The 24,120-nt window shown below is 38.7% G+C and overlaps 1 protein-coding gene across 9 annotated transcripts in view; it reads left to right on the top strand.

Moving 5' to 3' along the window:
- Positions 1-231: 231 nt before the first annotated feature.
- Positions 232-24,120, top strand: part of USP44 (ubiquitin specific peptidase 44) — a 52,861-nt gene continuing 28,972 nt past the window's right edge. For 2 of the 9 annotated variants that reach the window (XM_025438694.2, XM_025438695.2), the window contains exons 1-2: positions 232-374; positions 1,499-1,593. The gene's annotated coding sequence lies outside the window, so the exon portion shown is untranslated. Of the gene's footprint in view, positions 375-1,498; positions 1,594-15,334; positions 15,477-15,576; positions 15,730-16,358; positions 16,426-22,253; positions 22,486-24,120 lie in introns of those variants that run through there. The other 7 variants (XM_025438692.2, XM_025438699.3, XM_025438696.2 and 4 more) reach the window with 7 other exon arrangements.

Below are 24,120 nucleotides of genomic sequence, written 5' to 3'. Positions count from 1 at the left end.
TCAATGATAATTGCAGTGAAGGCTGAATTCAGCCTAAAAACAAAAGGAAGATAACATGAGAATGGCTCACCAGGACCCAAAACCCTAGGCGCTAGGGACAAATGGGAATCATTGACATAGAAAAAGGGGTGGAAACCCTCAGTGTGATGCAGATTTGTTTGAAGTGGAGTGACCCCCTCCTAGACAGGGGAATCCCCACAAGCCAGCCCACCCCTCCCCCACATCCCTGTGTGAGCTCACAATACCTAGCCTTCTGATGGCAGTTGCCTCAGAGGAATGTAAACTGACCAAAATGGAAAGCTTTGGATGAGTGGAGCTGGAGTCTGCCATCGGTATAAAGTCTGAGAATTTAAAAAGTTCTGAAGTGTGAGCAGGTGAGCCTGAAAGAAAAGAGAGCTGAGACAACTGCGCTTTATTTCTGTCCTGTTAGGGATAGAAGATTTGGGTTTTGAGGTATACTTAAACCATCTCTGGGGAGTTTGGACTATAGAGTGCTTTAGAAAATAAAGGCCTTTGATTTTGAATATTACTCCTGATTCCATTTATCAATTAAATTTGACTTTATTGTTAAAATAGCAAAAATCCTGTCCACTTGCAGATGGTTCTAGGTATCCTGGTACCTACACACTCTCCCTAATCCTCCAGGGAAATTACTGTATTCTCTTGTCTCAGCACTGGGCTCTCTCAGAATTGGTCAGGCTTATGGAAAGAACTGGGTTTTATACTATGTCTTAAAGCAATCAAACTGTAAATCCTATAGTGGAATTATCTCAAAATAGAGGCATAGTCCAATTTTGGAGCAGTTTGCCATCCATACTGCCCTAAAGATACTAACAGGTTCTTTTCAAATCAAAGGATCAAACAGGCACCTCTGTCTACAAGCACTTTGGGGGGAAAAATGAGCCAAATGTGTACCTTCAAGCCAATTAACATCCATTAGACTACACAAGCAAGTAGAAACAAAACCAAGAGATTGCAAGACTGATTCCAGCTCCAAAACAATTTCTGTGACCTTCGCAGGTCCCTTATCTTCTGGCTACCACAAGATACTCCACGTGATCAGACATTCAGCATATTACAGCGAAAAGTCCAAGGATTCAAAGTCCAGGCTTTAATCCTTTGCAAACTCTGAGATCTAGATGCCAATGTAGCTATTTTCTGGCTGGGTGATTTTGAAGTTATTTAATTTCAGTTTCCTTATCTGTAAAAAGGAAATAATAAACTCTACCTTGTAAGGATTAGGGGTGTGTGTGTGTGTGTGTGTGTGTGTGTGTGTGTGAATTATTCCAGCCCCCTCTTGGATGACAGGCTAAGACAAAATACAACGTACTATACAGAAAGCACTTTGAAAAACAAAGGTATTATATAAGGAACAGTAATTTAATATATCCATGATGACTTAGAGCATATTGAGCTTTCACTTCTGCCATCACACACAACAAAAATAGACTAAAACCTGTTTCAGATCTATTAAAATTGCTCCTTCAATCATTTGCAGGACAAATACAAAGCTACCAGAAGATTAGTCTCTATTCAACATCAGGAAAAGTTACCGACAGCAGTCCTAAAACAGAAGGGCTGTTTCTGGAAAGTGTGAGTTCCCTGTTAGTAAAGATCCTAGGACTGGGGAAGATGATGGGAGGGAAATGAAGAGGGAACTCATGAATGTCCAGATCAACCACTGGCCTGGACTTTATCAGGTCTGAAAACCCTTAGCTAGAGAATTACAGAAGGATATTCTACATCATGGGGGACCTGGATGGCTCACTCGGTAGAACATGGGACTCCTGATCTCTGGGTAGTGTGTTCAAGCTCCACATTGAGTGTAGAGCTCACTGAAAAACAAAAACCAAAAAAAACTACACCCTTGATCTACTTTCCAACTAGCATGTTTCCTAACTGGTTGCACTGGTTGCATTAACTGAAGAAAAAATATCCATTCATATTTTCTGCTTCTTTGCAATTATTTCTAAAAACACTCAGTCAATGGTAGCTAAACACCCAGCTCTAGGATACAGTGGCTTAAAAAGCAAAAGCTACATGGGCACCCAGCTGGCTCAGTAGGTGGAGCAACTCTTAATCTCTGGTTCAAGCCCCATGTTAGGTGTAGAGATTAATACAAATAAATAAACTTTAAAAATTAATAAATAAAACAATTCTTTTAAAAAAAAAAAAAAGCAAAAGCTACAGGGTACCTAGGTGGCTCAGTCAATTGAATTCAGGCTCCTTGAATTCAGGGAGTCTGCTTGGGATTCTCCCTTTACCTCTACCCCTCCCCTAGTGTGCTTTCTCTCTTTCTCGCAAATAAATCTTTTTAAAATATATTTATTTAAATTTTATGTATTTATTCACGAGAGACACAGGGAGAGGCAGAGACACAGGCAGAGGGAGAAGGAGGCTCCCTGCGGTGAGCCTGATGCAGGACTCAATCCCAGGACCCCAGGATCACCACCTGAGCCAAAGGCAGACGCTCAACCATTGAGCCACCCAGGGGTCCCTAAAATAAATCTTTTTAAAAATATTTTTAAATGTAAAAAAATAAAAAAGCAAAAGCTACATTAATGGCATAAAAAATTATTTTGTAGCACATTTCAGATTGTTTGCTTAAAAACAAATACAAACTTTTATGTATATATTTGAATTCAGTTCTCTAGTTTACCTTCCTAATGAACTACTCTTTTTTCATAAGAATTCTAAGAAAAACAAATATGTTATCAGAGCATCTGAAGACTTTTGAAGTTAAAATAAGCTAGAAACTACTAAATAGATGTTTTGTGTGGCATACCTAAAAGCAAACCCAAAGCAGAGAGCTGCCAATTGTCTCAATGTGTATATAGATCAAAGCACTGTATATAGTGGTAATATACACAGAAATCTCTGGATATATACACAGAACCTCTTCCTGGATTCAAATCCTGATGTCACTACCTGTTAGGTACATGACCTAAAATAAGTTACTTGATCTCTGTACCTCAGTGTCTTCATTGCCAAAATGGAATAACAATATATATCTTCATAGGCTTAGTATGAGGGTTAAATAACGAAATACTTAAAAAGCTGTTTGCATATTCCCCAGGCATATGAGTGAGTGCTTATAAAGTAATAGATACCATTAACACAGTAGCTTCCTATGGATGGGTGATAGGTTTTAAATACAGACTTGCTGAAATATTTTTAAATGAAATTTTAAAATATTTTATTGTAAAATATGGTAATGACTACAAAAAAAACTTTAAAAGAACATTAATTACCCATAATCCTACCAATTAAGGAAAGGGCTAATACACTTGGTGTGTTTCTTCCAAAATATTTTTTCTTGTATGTTTTTCCATAGTTGGGGATCATATGTTCACAGTCTAATAGATTAAAAACTAAGGTTTAGAGCTTCACCTCCTTCAGTGTCTAGGTGAAGTCTTCCCATATATACCTTGAAAAACTGTATTTTCCTCTTCATTATCCTCTTTCTCCAGGAATTTAATACCTACCTAGTAAGGGCATAGCCCTGTGATCCCTGGCTGCTGCTTTTTCCTCCTTTTTTTTTTTTTTTTTAAAGATCTTATTTTTAAGTAATCTCAACATCCATTTTGGGGCTCAAAAAACTTCAAGATCAAGAACCACATGCTCAGGCAGCCCGGGTAGTGCAATGGTTCGGCGCTGCCTTCAGCCCGGGGCCTGATCCTAGAGAGCCGGGATCGAGTCCCACGTCAGGCTCCCTGCATGGAGCCTGCTTCTCCCTCTGCCTGTGTCTCTGCCTCTCTCTCCCTCTCTCTCATGAATAAATAAATAAAATCTATAAAAAAAAAAAAAAGAACCACATGCTCTACCAACTGAGCCAGCCAGGTGCCCCTCCCTGGCTTCTTAATGTGAATTTTCTTTTTTTTTTAAGATTTTTATCTATTTATTCATGAGAGACAGAGAGAGAGAGAGAGAGAGAGACAGGCAGAGACACAGGCAAAGGGAGAAGTAGACTCCATGCAAGGAGCCGGATGTGGGACTTGATCCCGGGACTCCAGAATCACACCCTGGACCAAAGGCAGGAGCCAAACCGCTGAGCCACTCAGGGATCCCCTTAATGTGAATTTTCTGACTTTCAAATGTCTCTCTCTTTCCTAAACACCTTGGGAGGTACCCTCTTCTTTCATAACCCAAACTTCGCTTCTCTCCTTTTCTCCAATGCCAGCCTGGCTCTGGAGAATTCCTTCCCTGGACTGTGTGGAGAGAGTTTAGAGTTGGAGCTTTTTCTCACCATGATTTCCTTCAACATTTTATAACTCTACAAAGTACATAAAGCTTTCATAGATATAATTACCCATTTGTCCTCATATTAGATGTACAGCAAATGGGCATTCTGGCTGGATCAGTCAGAAGAGCATTCAACTCTTGATCTTGGGGTTGTGAGTTCAAGCCCCATGTTGGGTGTGGAGATTACTAAAACTAATAATAATAAACTTAAAATAAATAAATAAATAAATAAATAAATAAATAAATAAAATATAACTTTAAACTGGATAGTCCAGAAATTGTTCCTCACTCTATAATAAGGCACAATGATTATCAGAAGTAGAAATTATCAACTACTACCATTGAATCTAGTACTTTTCTTTTTGGATTTTATTTTTAAATAATCGTTATACCTAGTGTGGGACTCAAACTTGCAACTCTGAGATAACTTGCAACCCTGAGACCAAGAGTTGTATGCTCTACCGACTGAGCCAGTCAGATACCCCTCTAACCTAGTACTTTTAACTGTGTAGTTCATTCTTACTATAGCTATTGCCAAGTAGCTAAGCTATTGCTTCAGCAATAAAATATATCACCATCATAATGTACTATCACCATCATCAGCAAACACCTACCATTTATCATGTGTCTAAGTAATTGGTTATATCTATTTTTACACATATTAGCTCATTCAATCCTCAAAACAACTCTGTGAGATTACCTATTATGCAGGTGAAGAAAAGAGAATTGGAATCAAGATCTCTTTTGATTCCAAAATCACAGAAATTTTTTTCTAATTCATACCCTGAAAAATCTTTTTTTTTTTTTTTTAAATGTTTATTTATTTATGATAGTCACAGAGAGAGAAAGTGAGAGAGGCAGAAACACAGGCAGAGGGAAAAGCAGGCTCCATGCACTGGGAGCCCGACGTGGGATTCAATCCCGGGTCTCCAGGATCGCGCCCTGGGCCAAAGGCAGGCTCCAAACCCCTGCGCCACCCAGGGATCCCTGAAAAATCTTTTTCTGATCACACCTCGTTTCAGAGTTTTGACACATTCACATTTCATAATACTCTAACATAACATCTTTCAGATTCATGCTAGAATATTAGACTTCTAGAGAGACAAAGACTTATAAAATATGTCTGCGAAGGTAGTCCTCTCTGAGAGAGTATACTTTCTGGCACAAGAAAACATGAAGTGGGAAGACAGGGAGAAGATGCCTATTCAATCAGCTAAACTGGCTAAATCCCGGAGGCAGCTAATCACAGCCAGTACAAGTACAGCTTCACAAAAACAGGCTGGCAATAAAATACTTCAGATAACCAAACCAGAGAAAGTCCAAGGCAGTCCAAGATGCCATCAAGTACTACTGCTCTTTGGCTGATAGAATTATAGAGAGGTTCTTAAAGTTTTACATATGACAACTACCCCTATCATTTGGTGAAACATTTTCCAGCACAAATTTCATAATCTGGGATAATTAGTATAATCTATTTTCTTCTAAAGGCTAAAAAGAAAATAAAAGTTCGATTTTCCAAAATATTCCAGGAAAAGACACCTTCTAAGCTCTTTCCCTGTCTCTCTATTATGGCTCCTATATGTGGCTCATAGTAGGGAGAATGACAAAGAACTCAGGTAGAACAAGCTGCCATTGTGCAATTTTCAAGCTTCTTGAAAGAAACAGAAAACAAGAAAAACAAAATTCTTTAAAAATTCCTATCATCCTATCTACAATGCCCATCTCTGGTTCCTCCTGCTCCCTACCTTACCACCCCCATTATCTGGCTCATCTGAACCTTCTGGCTGGTCTTAGAACCTCATAAAAACAACTTCTTTCTAGCCAATCTGACTGATGCTCGCCCAGAGATCCAGATTGGAGAGCATAGCATATACAGCATGTATACATACTTTTATGTGTGTACACATGTACACACAAGATGGCCAGCAGGACACACATGCACAAAGGATATTTGGAAACAACTATTCCACATGAAGTAGGGGTATAATGGAGGATGAGCAAAAAAAGCTGTATTAAGAGCTAAGGAAATATAAATGGATATTGTTAGTCAAATGAATGTATGGAATTTAATCTCAAGAGGCTGTCTAAATAAATGTAAGTACTAGTCTCATAAGACCAAATATCTAGATTTACTCAATAATCATGTATAGGGGGACGCCTGGGTAGCTCAGTGGTTACACATCTGCCTTCGGCTCAGGGTGTGATCCTGGAGTCCCAGGATCCAGTCTCACATCAGGCTCACTGCACGGAGCCTGCTTCTCCCTCTGTCTATGTCTCAGGTCTCTCTATCTCTCTGTGTCTCTCATGAATAAATAAATAAAATCATTCAAAAAAATTATTTCAAAAAAATCATGTATAGGCACGTATAGGGAAAGTCCTAAAGGTTACAAGGCAGACTGATAAGACAATAACATTAATTATTACTACCAATAATATCTTAATCTGATTATTGCTCCATGATTTCCGAAGAGCTGTCATATCCATTCTCTCAGATACTTACCACTGTTCACAGGAAGTTGAAGCTCAGATACCATTTTTGTTATTTACACTCAATTCCTTCTTTCCCTCCTTCCTTCTCGCCTGCCTTCCTTCCTTCCTTCCTTCCTTCCTTCCTTCCTTCCTTCCTTCCTTCCCTCCCTCCTTCCATCAAGTATAGAGTGCCTAAAACGTGTAAACACTGTTTGAGGTACTGAAAATCCAGCAGCGAACAAGACATAAAAGTTGCTATTCTCATCTAGCTTATAAGGTTTTTTGTTTTAGTCATTGAAGGATAATTGACATGTAATGTTATTTTAGTTTTGGGTGTACAATATAGTGATTCGACAATTCTACACATGAGGGGCGCTTGGCTGCCTCAGTCGACTCTTGATCTCAAGGTTGTAAGTTTGAGCCCCATATATGGTGTAGAGATTACTTAAGAAGAAAATCTAAAAAAAAAAAAAAAAAACAAAAGCAAAATAGCACCCAGGTACACCTGAGTGGCTCAGTCAGTTAAGCATTTGCCTTTGGCTCAGGTCAGGATCCCAGGGTCCTGGGATCAAGCCCCATGTGGGGCCCCTGATCCGTGAAGAGTTTGCTTCTCCCTCTCCCTAAGCCTGCTGCTCCCCTTGCTTGTGTGCCCTCTGTCAATAAATAAAATCTTAAAAAAAAAAAAATCTACACATTAGTCATTGCTCACCTCAATGAGGGTAGTCACCATATAATGTTACTACAATATTATTGACTATATTCCTTATGCTGTAGTTTCCATCTCTGTGATTATATACCTTACATTTCAGTAAGAAAGAGACAATATACAATACATATAATAAGGGACGCCTGAGTGGCTCAGCGGCTGAATGTCTGCATTCAGCTCAAGGCGGGATCCCGGGATTGGGATTGAGTCCCACATAGGGCTCCCTGCGGGGAGCCTGCCTCTCCCTCTGCCTATGTTTCTGCCTCTTTCTCTCTCTCTCTCTACGTCTCTCATGAATAAATAAAATCTTAACAAAAGAAAAAAAATAGGGCAGCCTAGGTGGCTCAGTGGTTTAGCGCCACCTTCAGCCCAGGGCCTGATCCTGACCCAGGATCAAGTCCCACGTCAAGCTCCCTTCATGGAGCCTGCTTCTCCCTCTGCCTCTCTCTCTCTCTGTGTCTCTCATGAATAAATAAATAAAATCTTAGAAAAAAAAAGAAAAAATACATATAGTAAATAATTACAGAGCTATTTAGAACGTGATATTAGAATGATGCAGTAATTTATAAAATATGAAATACTATGGAAAAATAAATACATCAGGGTAATGGGAAGTGTTAGAGGAGGGCTATAATTTCAAATAGCATTGTTGGGGATCCTTGGGTGGCTCAGCGGTTTAGTGCCTGCCTTCGGCCCAGGGCGTGATCCTGGGGTACTGGGATTGAGTCCCGTGTTGGGCTCCCTGCATGGAACCTGCTTCTCCCTCTGCCTATGTCTCTGTCTCTCTGTCTCTCTGTGTGTGTCTGTCATGAATAAATAAATAAAATCTTTTTTAAAAATAGCAAAATAGCATTGTCGAGACAGGCCTAATTTAGAAAGAATATGGGCACCTGGGTGGCGCAGCGGTTGAGCATCTGCCTTTGGCTTAGGTCATGATCCCAGGGTCCTGGGGTCGAGTCCCACATCGGGCTCCCTGCATAGAGCCTGCTTCTCCCTCTGCCTATTTCTCTGCCTCTCTCTCTCTCTCTGTTTTGCTCATGAACAAATAAATGAATAATCTTTTAAAAAATAGAAATAATATATCTTGGAGAAGAGTAGGCAATCAGAGTGACCAGCCTGTCCAGAGGTCTAGGGGCAGGAGCTTGACTGGACTGTTTGATGTGCAGCAAAAAGACCAATGTGATGAGGAAAATCATAAGAGATAAGGAAAGACAAGGGAGAAGGCATGGGGCCAGATCCTTTATAAAGACCCTTGAGGTCTTTATAAAATCTTTTTAGCTTTTATTCTGAGTGAAATGGGAAGCCTTCTTGACTGTTATGATGAGAGTAGACTGCAGGGGGAACAAGAATAGAAGCAGTGAGACTAGTTAGAATATGCTATTAAATAATCCAGGGCAAGAGATGACAGCAGCTTTGTCCATGGTTACAGCAGCAGAGGTAGAGAAACAGATTCTCATTATGTTTTGAAAGTAGAACCAAAGAGATTGATTCTCTGATGTGGAGTGTGAGGGGTAAACATATAGGATGTCAAAAAAGACACTGAAGTTTTCAGTCTGTGCAACTAAAAAGGGTAGAGGTGCTATTTACTAAAAGAAGGAAAACAAGACAAGTAGATTTGAAGAATTTGACATTTGTAAATGTTAAATTTAGATGTCTATTAGACATCCAAGTGATGTTGGATAGGCAGATATTATGAGTCAGAAGCTAAGGTGAGAAGTCTGGATTGAAGATAAAATTTGGGAAGTATCATTATTTAGGTGGTATTTAAAACCATCAGCATAGATGAAACCACTAACAGAGTGAGAAAAATAAAGAGATAAGGACAAGAAACTGAGCCCTGGTTGCTTTCCAACATAAAAAGTGGAGAAAAGAAGGGCAGCTGGATGTGTCAGTTGATAGAGCATGCAACTCTTGATCTCAGGGTCTTGGGTTCAAGTCCCATGTTGGGGACAGAGTTTACTTTAAAAATTAATTAATTTTAAAAAATAAATTACTTTAAAAAATAAAAATTAATTAATAAAATAATTAAAAAGTGGAGAAAAAAGAAAGATTCAGCAAAGGAACTTGAGAAGGAATAACCAAAGACAGAGGAAGAAAACCAGGAAAGTGTGGTATTCTTGGGACACAAAAGAAATATTTCCAGGAAGAGAAAATGGGCAATTGTGTTAATACCCCTAATGATGAAAATTAAGAATTGACCTCTGTTTATAACAATTTAGAAGTTGCTACTACTAGGTTGCTCCACAAGAGCTGCTTTTATGGAATGATAGAGATGAAAGCCTAACTGAATTAAGTTTTAAAGATTATGGGAAGACAGCAGCCCGGGTAGCTGAGCAGTTTAGTGCCGTCTTTGGCCCGGGGTGTGATCCTGGAGACGGGATCGAGTCCCACGTCAGGCTCCCTGCATGGAGCCTGCTTCTCCCTCTGCCTGTGTCTCTGCCTCTCTCTCTCTCTGTGTGTGTGTATTCTCATGAGTAAATAAATAAAATCTTAAAAAAAAAAAAAAGATTATGGGAAGACAGAGTACCTGGGTGGCTCAGTCAGTCAAGTGGCTACCTCAGTTTTGGCTCAGGTCATTATTTCACAGTCCTAGGATGGAGTCTGGGTAGGGCTCTGCCCTCAGCAGGGAATTTGCTTGTGGATTCTCTCTCCCTCTGTGCCTCCCCCCCACTTGCATGCTCTCTCTCTAAAATAAATAAATCTTTTTAAATTTTTTAAAAAATTTAAAAGATAATGGAAAGAGAAGAATTAAAGACAGCAAGTTTAGAACATTTTCTCTTTTTTTAAGATTTATTTATTTGAGCAGTGCCTGGGTGGCTCAGTCCATTGAGCATCTGCCTTTGGCTCAGGTCATGATCCCAGAGTCCTGGAATCAAGCCTCACATCAGGCTCCCTGCAGGGAGGCTGCTTCTCCCTCTGCCTCTCTGTCTGTCTCTCTCATAAATAAATAAAATCTTAAAAAAAAAAAAAAAAAGGAAAAAAAATTCCCTTATTTAGTCATACCCTTTTGTTTTACAGAAGAAAAAAAGCAAAACTTGTATTAGTTTAATGATTTGTCTAAACAATTACTATTGGGAGCAGCTGGCTGGCTCAGTGGGTAGAGCATATGACTCTTGATCTTGGGGTTCTGAGTTTGAACCCCATGTTTGGCATGTAACCTACTGTAACAACAACAAAAAAACCCAACTAGTTACTGTCAGAAGCAGGGCTATAAAGCAACAGGTCTTTTAGCCTTAACCAAGTCCCTGATTTTTTCTCATTATTACACTTGATCTTAGCCAAAAGGCCGAGAAGCGATTCTCATTATTACAATAACGTTGATCACATTGTATTGCCAGTCTTCCTCATCCCATAGAATTCCTGGAAGGCAGTAACAATGTCTTCTCTGTCTATAATATATCCCTTGATTAAAGATGATGAAGGTAATGAATCAAGCCCCTGTGCCATAGAAACAACCTCAAAATCAGATAGAGGGGCTTGCAATCCCCTTTAATACCACTTGTCTATAAATAAATTAATTAATTAATTAATTAATAATAATACTTGTCTGTACTAATTTCCACACTGTCAGAGATACCTGAATGAGTTTTAGTGAAACAGTGAAATAACCCTGAGCTTTAAAGCCAAACACACCTGAGTTTAAATCCCAGTCTGAAATTAACTATGACACTAGGCATACTATTTAAAATTTCAGAGCTCAGTTACCTTATCTGCAGCCCAGATCAGAAAGGCCAGGGAGACAGGTATCAATGCCTATCCTGCAAACTAGCATGCTATAGGTGTTCAATTAAATGGTAGTTATTTTATTGTTGTTATTGTTAATGAATTAGCTAATTCATTCATTAAAAAGTAGGGCATTTTTTAACTCCTCTCTGCATATCAAAACCTCACCTGTCAAAAACAAAAACAAAAACAAAACAAAACAAAACCTCACCTGTCCTTTAAACCATTTCCAGGCAGACATCTCCAGAAATTTTCAGAGTGGTAACTACCTTTTCTTGACTTCACATGAAACTGAGTGACCCATTGGATTATAAATTCTATCTTGTCCCATTCTCTAATTTTTTACTATGTGCATATCTCATTTTTCTCATCGAATTATAAACTTTTTGACTACGTAATAGGGTAGCATAGAGAGAACAGAAGCAGGGAAACCAGCACACTGGCTAATTATCATAGCTCTGACAAGGGATGATGAGAATAGGAACTGAGGCAGTGGCAGTGGAAAGTGAAATGGGTCTCAGAGACACTTTAATAATAAAACTAGCAAAATCTGGCCCCTGATTCAATGTGATGGATAATGCGGGGGTGGAGATAAAAGATGATACTAAGGTGTCTAAAATAAATGGTTGACTAGATGATTCTATTATCTAAAATAAGGAGTAAAATAAAAAGAAGAGATTGGAGACTGGAGGTGGTGGTAGAAGGAAGGACAAAAAGTATTAGGGACATGTTAAGTATTTTGCAAGTAGGCATAGGTGGGCAATGAAAAGAGAGAAAAGAGGGTGGCCTGGGTGACTCAGCGGTTTAGCTCCACCTTCAGATTGAGTCCCATGTCAGGCTCCCTACATGGAGCCTGCTTCTCTCTCTGCCTGAGTCTCTGCCTCTCTGTGTCTCAAATAAATTAGATAAATAAATAAATAAATAAAATCTTTAAAAAGAAAAGAGAGAGAGAAAAGAATCTAAAATCCTAAAAATGCTTGGTTTGGGGATATTTCCTCAGGAAACAAAGGGCGAGCAGGATGTAGGAGCTTGGAGAAAGCAGTTCATTCAGTGAGTGCAGAAATAGGACCAGGGAGTAAATGTTACAAGTAAATTAATTTTTTATTTGCCATAAGGGAGAATTTTCTGATAACATAAACTCTGGAAGCTAAGTATCCCATTGTATGATTTTGGATCAGTCATTTCACCCTCAAGCTGTCCCATCTGTAAAATTCATACCAAAGCTGCTATTCTTATCATTTGTATGCTAGTGCTTATTAGGATACTTCCTGTATCATTGAATGTGACAGAAGAAACAGATTTCACATAAAATGCAGATGGAGTAAGTAAGGTTACAACTCAGATCAGGAAGATGAATAAAGCCTTAATTATGAACTAGTTGACCCCCACACCTATTCATAAAATAAGTAGTTTTTTTTTAAAGATTTTATTTATTTATTCATGAGAGACACACAGAGAGAGGCAGAGACACCGGCAGAGAGAGAAGCAGGCTCCATGCAGGGACCCCCATGTGGGACTTGATCTAGGACTCACACCCGAGCTAAAGGTCGAGGCTCAACCGCTGAGCCACCCAGGGATCCCCAAATAAGTAGTTTAGAAAGCAGATACTTTTTAACAGAAACAGTTTTCTTCTTTGAGACTGTCTTTCCTTACCTATTTTTCTGTCCATTCTTCAAGGTCATGAGTTTACCTATGAGTGAATAAATTATAGTAGAAGAGCTTCTATAACTTATGTAGAACAACATCTCAATCAATTTGGACACCTTGAAATACATATCAAATTAGCTTGGCAAGGCAGGGATCTAATAGGAGATAAAATGTAGGTAAAATTCTGTAAGCCTATTTTTTCTCATTATATTTATACAAATTCTGCTTGGAGATTCTAACACAGTATATTCCATCTGATTTAGACAGGCTTAAATACTTTTTTTTTCACAAGTAGACAAGTTGAGGGGTTGGGGGTGTTTTAATTACTGTTTCTCAAAAGAAATAACTTCCATGGTACCTATAAAGTACACTGCAAAGAAAAATGGTATCTATAATGTATACACACTGTAAAGAACAATGGCTGTTCATAGGAAGACTTGTTTTCTAATCCCAGGTCGGATGAATGCTGTGTAGCTTCAAACAATTCAGTTAATACCTTAATTTCCTAACCTATGTAATGAGAAGTATGAAGAAAGAAAATGTATGTGAAAATCCTGTGAGGTATAAATTGTTCTGCAATGAAAGGCTTAACTAATGCATAATTCCTCCTTTCCTCAATCTATTTATACAGAAATGGGGTCCTTAATTAATATCTTTGAGATAATTCATAATCCTCTCCTCCCTCCATCAGATTTATTAATCAAATGATTAAAAGTATTTTAGTAGATAGGTAAAAGATTTAGTGACAAACCCTGCTAAAAGAAGAAAGCCAAATGCCTCTGAAAAAGGTAAGAATATCTTAAATGAAAAAATCAAAGACTATATATACATTTAATGTATTTGTAAGACAGATACTCAGTCTTTATTATTTCTCAAATTTGTCAATTGAAAAACAAAAGTAGTGGTGTAATATACTCCATAGGCTTAATATTACATTAATCAAAGCTGATGACCATGAAAACCATGTATTGTTGTATTTGAACCACTAATTTCAGATGAAATCTAAAAAACTCAAGTCCCTATTGTTAACACTGACATGCCAACAAAAACATTAAGGAAATCCTTTGTAGCTAGTTTATACTAGTATGCGTTTACTTGAAAAAACAAAATATGTAGTAACTAATGTATCTAAATCCTAATGTAAAAGCCTTCAATAAAATCCACTCAGTCAAAAGTTGAACAAATTATACTACATAGCTTAATTTAAAATCTTTGTTGTCATGCATCAAAGTCTGATAACCATACTTTACAATTTAGTGTATGTGGTTAGACCATTGCCTAGATTAAATAAATCCAAAGGTACATATCCATTCCTACAGGAGCCAGTTAACCTGAAAAGGAGGATAAAATCAGTAACCTATCACTATCACAACTTGCTATCTCTCCAAGTTCTCTGATCTTGGTCAAAACTGAGTTCAAAGGGCACTTGATAAAATTGTGGATGAATAGCCTTGGTAAAAAACTACTTAAAATGCCATCTTCACAAATGAAGTACAGTACCCCTTCACAAATGAAGTACGTACTCTAAATATAGGGAACAGAGCATGCTGTGATCCAGTTAAGAAAGGGTTTTCCTCTCTATTGCTAAATTGAACACCTCTCAGAGTGGATCCCACTCTGGGAGAATTTGAACAAGTTGAGCCTGTTTCCTCCTCAGCTGTAAAATGAGGATAATAACACTGACCTCCTTAGGACAATTGGGAGAATTACAGTAAGTACAGTAAGTAGTGAATACAAGCTAACTAAGCAAAAGCAGGAATAGTAGTACCCAGAGCTGCAGCCCTCACTGTTCTCATTCTGTCCTAATGCATAGGAGATCATGTACAGGTCTTAGAATAAAAAGTAGGAATGTGTTTTAAGAAGGAAAGGGTGATCAACTTCAGCAAAGGGTGAAGGAAGATCAATGGCTTTTGAATTTGACAGGAAGGAATTGTTGCAAAGTTTGCTTTAGAATATTTTCAAAGCAGTAAAGTGAAAAGCCTGATTGTAAGTGACTAAGGTGGCTCAGTTAGGCATGGATCATGATCCTAGGGTCTGGGATCAAGCCCCACACTGGGCTTCCTGTTCAGTGGGGAACCTAATTCTCCCTCTGCTGCTCCCCTTGCTTATGCTCTCTCCCTCTCTCTCTCAAATAAATAAATGGATAAAAATTTTTTTTAAAAAAAAGGAGATGGCAGGTGTAAGCCAGAGGTTTTCAACAGTTTGCCTCCAGCAATCACTATCAGAGTCATGATGATTTTTCTAAATCAGAGAAGGACCTATATTTCTAGGCTTTTTATTATAGTTCTCATTTACAATAAATATTAGAATTGAGAAAAACAATTACTGAGACTGTCTTGTTACCATGGTCTAAGTCACAAAATGTCCTATTAGTGGTTGACAATATATAAAATCATTGAGGTTATAATGGTACAGAGAACACTGATGATGCACTAATAAATGGAAAGTAAAGTGGGCAGGGGGAGGCAAGCCATATCTCTAAATAGGAGACTGACAGAAAATGAATTTTTAGTGATTGTGATGAAATATGGTTTCATGGCAACTATTTCTATGGATACAAGCTTGTTGTTCACGATATGAGGGAGAAGAGAAATACAGTGGTTGAGACAAGAAACCATAAGTCAGGCAATTTCTTTCAAGATGTGGAAAACTGCATGTTTGAAAGCAGAGGTCTAGGAGCCAGTGAAAAGTAAGAGAACAAAGAAATAGAAGAAGAAAGCAAGAAAGCTTAGCCACCAAGTACTTCACATAGGATAGGATATGATTCAATAATGATAATAGGAATCTAACATTTATTGGGAACTATTATCATTTAAAAATTGTTACATCTCTGTGTTATACACAGTAGCAGCTTAATAGGAACAGTGCAATTCTGATTCTTACTGTTGTCAACAAATTTGTAAATTATGTAGAAAGATCATTTATCCACCTTTTTAAAAAAGGTATACTTTTTAATTGTATTTTTATTTATTTATTTTTTTTAGATTTTATTTATTTATGAGAGACACACAGAGAGAGAGAGAGGCAGAGGGAGAAGCAGGCTCCATGCAGGGAGCCTGACGTGGGACTCAATCCCGGGTCTCCAGGATCATGCCCTGGGCTGAAGGCTGCGCTAAACCGCTGAGCCACCCGGGTTGCCCTACTTTTTTATTTTAAAGATTTTATTTATTTATATGAGAGAGAGAGAGAGGGAGAGAGGGAGAAGCAGACTCCCTGCTGAGCAGGGAGCCCAGCAACAGGGGCTCAATCCCATGATGCTTAACTGACTGAGCCACCCAGGCACCCCTCCACCTTTTGTACTTAAATTTCACTTTGAATTCATGTCATACTGCATGTTTTACAACAGCATTCACATAATCCTCAACAATGTGAATCTGCTGAGTCGGTTTTGTAATTTTCATTTTCAGATATAGAAATTAAAATACATGAAGGTTAAATGACTTGAAAAGGGTTCTTTTTATTTTTCTTAAGCCCAGAGATGATTATGAAGATACAACTCTTAAATTTTCAAGAGATAAAGTGTCAGACTTCCTAACTAGCACTCATCTTAAAATGTTTTTTGTTCATTCAGATTCTATTTCCCCAAAGACCCAGTGAGTGCCCTGATGCTATTCCACTCTTGATCAGATCTCTCAGAGGTAACATAATATCTATGCGTGTTTCTCATTTCTCCCCACCCTTCCCCCGTCATCCTCCAAATTTCAAAACTCATTTCCCATTATCTTCAGAGCACTATTAATTTATCTAATTCATTAGTTTGCATTAAGATATTAAAACTGATCAGAGCTTGGGGTACCTGGCTAACTCTGTCAGGGAGCATGTGACTATTGATCTTGGGGTTGTAGGTTCAGGCCCCATGTTGGGTGTGGAGCTTGCTTGGAAAAAGAAAAACTGATAGAAGCTGAACAAATTATCCTCTCCTAGATTTGCATTTTAACCTGGGGCCTTAAATTGTTTTATTAAGATGGCATTTCTGACCCTCATAATGGAGCCAAGGAAGTTTGGTTTTTCCTGGCATCCCTTCACATCAACACATCAGAGGCATACTTTATAGGACTTTTTGTAGAAACAACCATAACCTTCATTACATGTACCGGAGTATTAAACAAAAAGGGAGAAAATTACTCATAATAAGACTAGCCAAAATTATAATCCTTTTTGCCCAGCTTAATTTTGTGATTGATGATAATATTAAACCAGTTTCATCTTAATTCAGTAAAATGTTACAAGCATAAGCAAATAAGTTAAAATGTTTAAGTTACTCTTTAATACTATTACTCATTTTCATGAAAAGAAAAAATAATTTTATAAGTGCTGGTGAATTTATACAGTTTCCTTTCGTGATCAGTCCTGAGACATTTTAGAGTTCTCATGCAAATAGATGAAAGAAAACTTCATTGTTGCTAAAAAGATCTCATTTATGTCACCTTTTGTTTTCTACTTATTGACTCATCATTATTTTTCTAAAGATCAGGAGCCACATATATCTAGTTTAAAAATTAAGAAACCTCTATCAAGCATCTGTTCTGCTTAGTTCTGTAAACACTTGTTTCAGGACCAAAGACAAAATGAAATAGATGGAGGCTATCTGTCTTACATACAACCTCCTTTCCCTTTAAGACTCTCCTGTGGAAATGTGGTTTTCTAGAACTTCATTCATCTCTGGTTACCTGAGCAAGGAGAAGCTAACTGATACTAATAGACGGCTGAACCAATGACTGTCACCAAGGGGGCTCTCAGCCTGAAAGAAAGTCACCTTAAGATCTTAAGAAGAGGGGCACTTTGGTGGCTCAGTTGGTTAAGTGTCTGCCTTTGGCTCAGGTCATGATCTCAGGGTCCTGAGACCAAGCCCCTCATAGTGCTCCCTGCTCAGTGGGGAGTCTGCTTCTCCCTCTCCCTCTGCCCCTCCCTCTGCTCATGCTCTCTCTCAAATTAATAAAATTCTTCAAAAAAAAAAACAAACCTTAAGATGGCAGAGAAAAGCAGGGTGGTCATCCTGGATTTTGCACATGAAAAATTGTCAGCTTTTTTTTTTTTTAAGATTTTATTTTTAAGTAATCCCTACACCCAACGTGGGGCTCAAATTTACAATTCCAAAATTAAGAATCACATGTCCTACCTACTGAGCCAGCCAGGTATGCCAGAATTGTTAGCTCTTTTTATTGCATGTATATATCCTGAAACTACAGTATGAAGTTTCTTTATATGATGTAGTAGTTTACTACATTAATTGCTGCTTTATGTTCAGCTTTCTGGTTTTTTGCAACTCTAAAGGATGATGTTTCCTTCCTTCCAAATCGTTTGGGAAGATGTACATGATTATACAAGCAATTATGGTTAACCACCTATACTTTCCTTATTATTTTTTTTTTAAGAAATGGGTTTAAAAACATGTACAGAGTATAAAACAAAATTTAGGTATCTCAATCATCTTTCCTCATGAAAGATTACTTTCCCTAATGAGGGGTGCCTGACTGGCTCAGTTGGAAGAACAAGGAATTATGGAGCTCAGAGACATGAATTTGAGCTCCATATTGGGTATAGAATACTTAAACTAAAAAAAAAAAAAAAAAAGAGGGAATCCCTGGGTGGCTCAGCGGTTTAGCGCCTGCCTTTGGCCCAGGGGGTGATCCTGGAGTCCTGGGATCAAGTCCCACATCAGGCTCCCTGCATGGAGCCTGCTTCTCCCTCTGCCTGTGTCTCTGCCTCTCTCTGTGTGTCTTTCATGAATAAATAAATAAAGTCTTTAAAAAGAGAGAGAGCAAGAGAGAAAGATTACTTTCCCTCATGAAAGGTACTTTTAGTATCTTTTTGGTATGGTTTACTAAAGTTTTATATTAAAATTTCCAACTCTAATCCTTTTCCTTTCTCTCACTGCTTTTCCAGATTCTTCCCTTGCTTGCTATGAGAAACAGAGACTAAAACTTGGTTCTACATGTTTCTCAGAATACTAATTTTTAACTTCTATAGTATTTATCCTCCAGTTAACTATTACTTTAGTATAGAAGGAAAACACAACTTAATGGATTATAAACACAAACAAAACTCAGTTCCTGACCTTAAGAAATTTTACAGGTTAGTAATAATCCTGAGAGAAATGATAATGATAAATATATTTTATTTTTCTTTTTACACTTTATGAAGGGTTTACACATGCAAAAGTTGATTTGATCTTTAAAACATCCTTGTAAGGAAAAAGGACAGCAACTATCTTCTTAATTTTACAGAGGAGATAGAAGTAAAACTTGCAACACATTTAAAGAACTAAAAATATGTAGATAAACTGTCATACATTGTGATTATAACCAGATAAACAGGGACGCCTGGATGGCTCAGCGGTTCTGCGCCTGCCTTTGGCCCGAGGCATGATCCTGGATGGAGCCTGCTTCTCCCTCTGCCTGTGTCTCTGCCTCTCTCTCTGTGCCTCTCATGAATAAATAAATAAAATCTTAAAGAAAAAAAAACTAGTTAAACACGTTATATCATTATACACATACATCCTTAGCTTATCCTTAGAAAAGTATCTAGGCTTACAAAAATATCTATCCCACATATTTGCCACAATGCCTAAAAATCTCATTTTATTCATTTTTATCTATCTATTAAAAGATTTTTAAGTAATCTCTAGATGAGGCTTAAACTCACTACTTAAAGATTAAGAGTCATACACTACTCCAGGGCATCTGGGGGCTCAGTTGGTTAAGTATCTGCCTTTGGCTCAAGTCACAATCTCAGGGTCCTGGGATTGAGCCCTGTGTTGGGCTCCCTGCTCAGCAGGGAGTCTGCTTCCCCCTCTCCCTCTGCCCTTCCCCCCATCCCCTGCTTGTACTCATACTCTCTCTGTCTCTCTCTTAAATAAAAAAATACAATCTTGGGGCAATAAAATGTTGGTGCACCTGGGTGGCTCAGCGGTTGACCATCAGCCTTTGGCTCAGGTCGTGATCCCAGGTCCTGGGATCGAGTCCTGCATCCGGCTCCTCACAGGGAGCCTGCTTCTCCCTCTGCCTGTGTCTCTGCCTCTTTCTCTCTCTGTGTCTCTCATGAATAAATAAATAAAATCTTAAAAAAAATACTAAATATACTTTAAAAAATAAATAAAATAAAATAAAAAGTCAACACTCCATTGACTGAGCCATCCAGGCACCCCTAAAGTCTTATTTTAGAAATCCCATAAAAAAAATAAAAAAAAGAAGTCCCATAATCAGTGTCTATAGGAGGTCCATTACAAATAGTCTTAAATAGAGAAAAATGCAAAAACATTTCCAAGCACAAATAATTTACTACATGATAGTTGGGCTCCTTAGAAAATGGAAGTTTGGGATAAAGGGTGCTAGAACAAAATGGGAATCATTTTGCTGGGAGAAAAGAGAGAAAGGCCCTGACAGATCTGAGATAAAGCCTTGGGCAAAAGCAGCCTGTGGATCCCTGAGAAAACTGAGTAGGGTGGAGATGGAGTCGATACTAAAAGGAGACCCCAAATGACTAGCCTCACAATTTTGCTACTGCTAATGACAAAACCCTGGGCTCAGTTTCAGTTTCTGGTAGGTCTATGTTGGAAATTCACTGCCAATGTACAAGCGTCCTTCACAGGCCACCAAATAAACACTTAACAGCCCTTTAAAATGAAATCAGCTTTGGTATCTTCTACTTCTTAACTTACATTTGCCTCCCTTACCAGGGCACCACACTCATTCTTTCTTTCTTAGAATTAAAAATGGTGTCTGTTTGGCTCTATCCATAGAGCATGCAACTCTCCATCTCAAGGTAGTGAGTTTAAGCCTCACATTGGGCATGGAGCTTACTTTAAAAAAAAAAAGAATTTAAAAAGGCTAATTTTAAAGCCATTTCTTTCTCCTCACTTTCTTCTATCTATATTCACTAAGACCATATTTTGTCATCTGCCATTCTATTTCAATATTACTCTCTCTTTTCTTATATATTTGCCTCAAATTTAAGATTCTTTGGGTAACTCTATTTAAAAAAATAACTGCAGGGTGTTGCTACACCTTAATCAAACTATAGGTCTGAGTCCTTTAGTATTTTCTTTACCTATTTTCTCCATTAAATCCTTTATCTCTTCCTAATGTTGAAATGAAGGTCATGGGCATCTCAGTGCCTAGCATGATGCCAAGCATATACGTGTTCAAAAATATGTGTTAAATGAATCCTTTATAACTTTTTTTTAAAAGATGTTATTTATTTATTCATGAGAGACAAAGAGAGAGAGGCAGAGACATAGGCAGAGGGGGAGGCAGGCTCCCCATAGGGAGCCTGATGCAGGACTAGCAACTTAATCCCAGGACCCCAGGATAACCACCTGAGCCAAAGGCAGACAGTCAAACACTGAGCCACCCAGGCACCCATAACTTTCTTTTTTTTTTTTCTTTAAAGATTTTACTTATTTGAGAGAGTGAGTGTGTATGTGTGTGTGTGTGTGTGTGAGAGAGAGAGAGAGAGAGAGAGAGAGAAGAGAGAGAGATTACTAGCAAGGGCGAGGGGCAGAGGGAGAGGGAGAAGCAGGCTCCCCGACATGAGATGGGACTGGATCCCAGGACCCTGGGATCATGACCTGAGCCAAAGGTCCACGCTTAACTGACTGAGCCACCCAGACACCCTCTTTCATAACTTTAAGAATTATTAATAGGAACATATAGTCTATCAAATTCTGAGAATTATTTTTTTAAAAAGATTTTTATTTATTTATTCATGAGAGAGACACAGAGACACAGGCAGAGGGAGAAGCAGGCTCCATGCAAGGAGACTGATGTGGGACTTGATCCCTGGTCTCCAGGATCACACCCAGAGCTAAAGGCAGACGCTCAACCGCTGAGCCACCCAGGCACCCAAACTCTGAAAATTCTTGTAAGTAGTTTCCTCAAAGTTAACAAGCTCCCAAATTCTTTAATTGACCATTAGGATTCCTAAGATATTTCGTATCTTCATGAAAGACTGGAATACAGAATTCTAAAAATCTGCACAAAGATTAAAAAGCAGCTCTAAGATTATACAAAATTTGCAGTGTTTTGTCTTCCTTTAATTCATTCACATTTTCAGGATCCAAGGAAGAATAGGTTTGTGTTCTACCCACTTCAGAAGTTGGATATGGCCAGAGAATTGAGGTATCGGAGTCATTAAAATTTTATCGTTAGAAAACTGTCCACTTACCTTAGAAAAAGGGCAAATTGCCATTTCTCCCAATGTGGGGACTGTGGAAACAAGGGAAACCCCCATACACCATTCCACGATCCCATATTTTGTGAGGGAGCATCTAATTTTAACTCATGAAGCATTTTGAGAATATTTTTGGCCAGCAGTATACTCTTAAAAGCTGTAAAGAGACACACAAGCAAAGCAAGTGCACATTCCTTGTCCCCTAAGAGGTTACAATGCAGAGAACCAGGCGTGGAACTCAGAACAAAAGCTGTGACTGCATAATAAGGTATTGGGGTGTGGGGGATGGGGCTCTGAGAGCCTAGTTACTAGGAAAGCAATTTCCAGGAGGTGAGAGTTTAGGCTAGCCCTGAAAGAGTTTGATTGTAATGATTTGCAGGAGTGAAAGTTGGAGGGCCTTCTACGTAGGAGATAAACATCTGCCCTGATTTAAAGGTGGGAAGTGCCTGAAGTGTGTGAAACGTAAAGAGACTGACCTAGCAGTCAAAGGTGGATAAAGGGGAAGACTGATTTTGAGGAGATAATAGGTAAGTTTGGGGAAGACTTGATGACGTGTGAAGGGAAGAAGACATTTTTTTTCTTTGTTATAGTAAGCTTAGATTTCATGAAAATTAGTGTAAAACAAGTAGGAAAATTGCATGAGAAAAAATGAGTATGACAGCTATATAAAAATGAGATTGCAGTAGAGAGGTTCTGGGGGTCAGGAAACAAGCTGGACACACCAAAATTTAGGCCTAGGTTCTTAAGACCTAGAATAAAATGGTAGCTGAGGGAATTTTCAAAGCTGAATAAATAGTAATAACAATACATATAAAGCTAAACTACAATCTCATTGCTTATCTTTAATCATTAACACAATTATTTTTTAAAAGATTTTATTTATTTATGAAAGACATACACAGAGAGAGGCAGAGACAAAAGCAAAGGGAGAAGCAGGCCCATACAGGGAGCCTGATGTGGGACTCGTTCCCGGGACTCTAGGAACACGCCCTGGGCCGAATGTAGGTGCTAACCCACTGAGCCACCCAGGGATTCCAATTATTAACACAATAATCTCCAGAAAATTTCTTATCTCCAGCTCATCCTTCCCATCCAGCACCTCTCCCTAGCTTGTATCTTTGTATTCAGTCCTATGCCTTACTCAACTTGCCCTTGTTTTGTTGTCTTCCCATTTCTTTTTTTTAATTTTTAAAAAATTATTTATTTATTCATGGGAGACAGAGAGAGAGAGAGAGAGAGGCAGAGACACAGGCAGAGGGAGAAGCAGGCTCCATGCTGGGAGCCCGATGTGGGACTCCATCCTGGGACTTCAGGATCACACCCTGGGCCGAAGGTGGCGATAAACCGCTGAGCCACCCAGGGATTCCCCCCACCTTTTTTTTTTTTTAAGGTTGTATTTATTTATTCATGAGAGATACAGAGACACAGGCAGAGGGAGAAGCAGGCTCCCAATGTGGGGTCTGATCCAGGATCAGGCCCTGGGCCAAAGAAGGCGCTAAACCGCTGAGCCACCCGGGTTGCCATTCAGGCACCCCTGAAAATAAGATTTTTGAGGATATCAGATATACTTAACCTTCCCCATAGTGCTGAAAGTTAGGTTATTTTTTAAAGATTTTTATTTATCCATTCGTGAGAGACACACACACACAGAGACAGAGACACAGGCAGAGGGAGAAGTAGGCTCCACACAGGGAGCCTGATGTGGGACTCGATTCTGAGTCCCCAGGATCACGCCCTGGGCCAAAGGCAGGCGCCAAACCACTGAGCTACCCGGGCTGTCCAAGTTAGGTTATTTCTGATTTTCACTATCCTAAATAACACTGAGATGAATAGCCTTCTAAGTTGCTGGAGTCTCAGGTAAAAATTATTTGTATTCCCAAAAGTAAAATCCCTAGATTGGCAGTGGCAAACTTTTAATATTTGCCAAAGACCTTCCGGAAGGGGTTTTTCACATTGAAAATGAAGAGCAAGGGTACTGAACTCATATTTTACTTTCTAGGAAATGCGGGAAGCACTATATCGTTATGTCGGAAACACTTAGAATGAAAAACTCCCTCTTAAGAGATACTCTCTAGTAATGCATTTAGTACATTTTAGAAATTAATGAGCTGAGAAAGATTACAAGACAGCGGTTGATGTGTTTTGAGTGGGAGGAACGTGCA

The sequence above is a fragment of the Canis lupus genome, chromosome 15, assembly GCF_003254725.2.
Source record: "Canis lupus dingo isolate Sandy chromosome 15, ASM325472v2, whole genome shotgun sequence".
Taxonomy (NCBI): domain Eukaryota; kingdom Metazoa; phylum Chordata; class Mammalia; order Carnivora; family Canidae; genus Canis; species Canis lupus.
The sequence above is the reverse complement of the archived record's forward strand: the minus strand, read 5'-3'. Positions and strand labels throughout refer to the sequence as shown.